The sequence below is a fragment of the Amblyomma mixtum genome, chromosome 4 (assembly GCF_055824585.1).
Source record: "Amblyomma mixtum isolate Tamu chromosome 4, ASM5582458v1, whole genome shotgun sequence".
NCBI classification, from domain to species: Eukaryota; Metazoa; Arthropoda; class Arachnida; order Ixodida; family Ixodidae; genus Amblyomma; species Amblyomma mixtum.
This window is the reverse complement of record NC_143015.1, coordinates 110085862-110089865: the sequence shown is the minus strand read 5'-3', so window position 1 is coordinate 110089865 and position 4004 is coordinate 110085862. Positions and strand designations below refer to the sequence as shown.

At 52.0% G+C, this 4004-nt stretch overlaps 1 pseudogene; it reads left to right on the top strand.

Annotated features, from left to right (window-relative positions):
- Positions 1-386: 386 nt before the first annotated feature.
- On the top strand, positions 387-2683 carry LOC149347832 (uncharacterized; annotated as a pseudogene).
- Positions 2684-4004: the final 1321 nt, after the last annotated feature.

Genomic DNA, 4004 nt, shown 5'->3' with positions numbered 1-4004 from the left:
CCTAAGTGCCCTGTGATTTTTTCAAGGCCCAGGAAAACTCGCAAATGGTCGCAAATACTCGCGGCAATACGGCTCAAAAAAGTGTGGATTTTCACTGTTCGCAACTATTATGTCCAGCACTGAAGACCCAGTGAGTGGAAGTGATGCGTGTAAAAAAATAAATTGGTAAATTGGTTTTTGAGGAAAGGAAATAGCGCAGTATCTGTCTCAGATATCTCGGCGGACACCTGAATCGCGCCGTAAGGGAGGGGTGGAAGGTAGGAGTGAAAGAAGAGAGAGAGAAAGAGGTGCCGTAGTGGAGGTCTCTGTAATAATTTCGTCCACCTGGGGATCTTTAACGTGCACTGACATTGCACAGCACACGGGCGCCTCCTGCGTTTCGCCGATTTGGATCAACCGTTCCAGCTCCATGACCTAAAAGCGGCTGTGGCTAAAATGAAGCGAGGTACAGCACCGGGCCGGGACAAGGTGACGGTAAAGCTTATTGCCAACCTCCCAGATACCGCCTACGAAATTCCCCTCGATTACTTCAACACTATCTGGATTGGAGGCACACCACTCCCCATAGATTGGAAAACGGCACTAGTAACTTTCATTCCCAAGCCAGGTAAAGCCATTAACACCGACAACCTCCGGCCCATCTCCCTCACTTCGTGTGTGGGGAAGCTGATGGAGGCTATGGTCCGCGACAGATTGTCGGCTTTCCTGGAACAGCAAAACATTTTCACAGACACCATGTACGGTTTCCGCCCACACCGGTCCGCACAAGATGTCCTGTTGCAACTTCACAAGGAGATTCTTGACCCCGTCGAGCACCCCAGCAATGATAAAGTAGTCATCGCACTTGACCTGCGGGGGGTTTTCGACAATGTGACCCACGAGATCATCCTATCTCACTTGTCGCAAAGAGACTGTGGGCGCAATACTTTCAATTATATCAAACAATTCCTTACAGATCGCCAATCCTACATCCGGCTGCAAGACACAGAATATGGCCCATATCAACTTGGCACACGAGGGACCCCACAGGGAGCTGTCCTCTCGCCATTACTATTTAATCTGGCCATGATGAAGCTCGCTACCCAGTTGGCAGAGGTCGCCGGTGTGCAGCACGCTCTGTATGCGGACGACATCACCCTCTGGGCAACACAACAATCGGTTGGAGTCATCGAGACCAACCTGCAACAAGCGGCAGCTACTGTGGACGAATACGCCCGTCGCTGTGGTCTTCAATGCTCTCCGAGCAAATCGGAATTTGTGCACATAAGCCCCAACTCAAAGTGCACAACCAAAATTGCCCTTTCCCTGCTTAGCGGACCGATACCCGAACACGAGGAGATCCGGGTACTGGGGCTTTTCATTCATCATAGGCGCAAGATAGACACTACCCTAAACAAGCTACGTAAAGTGGGGGACCAGGTGGGTCGGATGCTCCGCCGGGTATCCAATAAAAGGGGGGGACTACGATGCAAAGATGCCCTGCGGCTGACCAATGCATTCGTAACCAGCCGGATTTTATATTCGGCTCCCTACCTCCAACTACGCAAATGCGATGAGAATGCCTTAGAAGTAGTTCTCCGCCAGATTTATGAGAGAGCGCTCGACCTCCTCATAACGACGTCCAACAAGCGTCTACTCGGTCTGGGGATGACCAACACCTTCGGGGAGTTACGAGAAGCTCATCTTAACAATCAATACTTGCAACTGAGCAAACCACCTGCGGGGAGCTGCCTTCTGACCCGCTTACACATATCCTATGCAAAACAGACAGAGGAACGGGTCCGCATCCCTGAAGCCTGGCGCTTTGCACTCCAGGTGGGACCCCTTCCGAAGAACATGACTGCAGACACCCATGAGGGTCGCCGCCTCGCGCGGGCGGAGGCTATTTCTCAAGAATATGGCCATAAGCCAGGTGTCTTCTATGTGGACGCGGCCGGCGCCCACCATGGGGGTTGGTATATGGCGGCCGTCATCCACCGAAACACTACAGTTCAGGACCTTACTTTCCGTGCCCCAAACATGACATTTGCGGAAGATATCGCCATTGCACTGGCCGCCGCAGATCCAGAGTCCCGAGTCATTATCACGGACTCCAGGGGCGCCTGCCGCAATATTGAGCAAGGGTATATTCCAGACCGTGCTTCCAAAATTCTCCACGCATGCGAATACACAGGGTTTCCGACCCATCGTACCATCGTGTGGGCTCCGGCTCATGCGGGTCTTGAGGGGAACGAGGCAGCCGACGCTGCCGCCCGCGCGCTTACTCACCGGGCATCGCCTCATCCGCAGCCTGATCCGGAAGTCAATTTAAATCCGGCCATCACCTTTAAAGAGATCACCTCTCTTTATCAAAACTTTCATGGTCTCTATCCCCCTCCCTGTAAAGGCCTCACCAGGGTGGAGGAGCGCTGGCTTCTCCGCCTCTATACGAATACTGTACTGTGCCCGGCAGTACTTAAGCACTTCAATTCTTCTTTATCGGGCGCGTGCCCACACTGTGAGGAGGAGTCTTCGGAGCCACATGGTGTGGGCATGCCCTTCCAATCCTGCCTACCCACCCCACCGCCACCCCACTCGAGAGGACTGGGAAGCTGCCCTGCGCGGCTGCTCCGAACTCCATGCCCAACAGGCATTGGTAGCTAGAGCCCGGGCAGCTGCGGAAGCTACAGGGATCCCGGACTAGGGATCCCTCCTAGTGTTTGTAAGGGGCGGGCCCTTCCGGCTCGCCCCATCGACCTCCCACTGTAAATAGAAATAAAAGTTTTCCTCCTCCTCCTTACCTTTTAAACAAAATACAAATCATAGTCAGACAGCACGAAATCATAGTCGGAAAGCCAGTACGGCAAGCCAGGTGCCACACTGCACGCGGTTTTCGGCAACGCTGTGCCTGCTACTGCCTTAGTCATAGCTGTAAACTGCAAACATTTTTCACGCACTTTACGAGGCGCGAAAAAGTCACCCTGGTAGGCATCTTCACACCGTAACTCAGCGGCGGTGAGCGCCTCTGACGTAGTTCGCTCCGCCCTGCGCTTTGCGTCACACGGCTGATATCACCTGAAGCCCGGAAGGGCGGCCTGCGCTATCGCTGCTTGTTTCGCTTCGCTCCGCGGCCTCACGGAATGCCGCGTTGGAACAAAAACGCATTGACACAAAGCGCAGGGCGGAGCGAACTACGTCAAAGGCGCTCACAGACGCTATGTTACAGTGTGAAGCTGCCTACCAGGGTGACTTTTTCTCGCTTCGTAACGCGCGCAAAAAATTTTTCCATGAAAATTTTTTTTCTTGCCTGAACTCCAACGATCTCCAGACGATCTCCAATTGTGCGAATGCAACATACGCCCTAAAATAAAAAATTATAAAAGTTTATAATGAACGTATTAAAATTAAAATTATAATTAACGTATTCAGTTAATCAGCGAACAAATTAAAGTAGTTTGCCTCTTACCTGGCGTCCGCCGTAGCCGTCAGTATAGCCCCAGGGTTAAAATAAATCTAAAGGAGTTTGCCTTTCTTTAAAAATTTTGGACCTTCTAAAAAAAAAAAACACCCGGTATATGCGCATTGCGTCCTTCCTTATCTTGCTGACGTGTTGAACTAGGCATTTCCGCAAGACGAGAGATTTCGTCACACAAAAGCCGCAGTGCGCGGTTCTGAGATTTCGCGGTGGCGGGCTGGCTGGGTGAGCCCATCTTATCAATATATATTTATCATGAGCCGCTATCGCAGCGAAGCTTTGGCCGCATGTTCCGCTCAAAGCCTGAATCATCGCTCGGATTCCACTCGATGCTCGTGATTCCCACGTGATCCTGATCCTGATTGGAGGCTTAGCCTTGTTTTCATGCTGAGCGCTGTCATTTTACAAAATGTCGCTGTCTGTGCCTGTCGACGATAGACAAAGGGTGAGCGAGCTCAGCCCGCACGGTGCTTCAGCCTGCAGTAACTTGAGCTTACTGGCCGCCCACCAAATGCGGATAGTCACATTTTTTTGCGCATACCGCGATGAA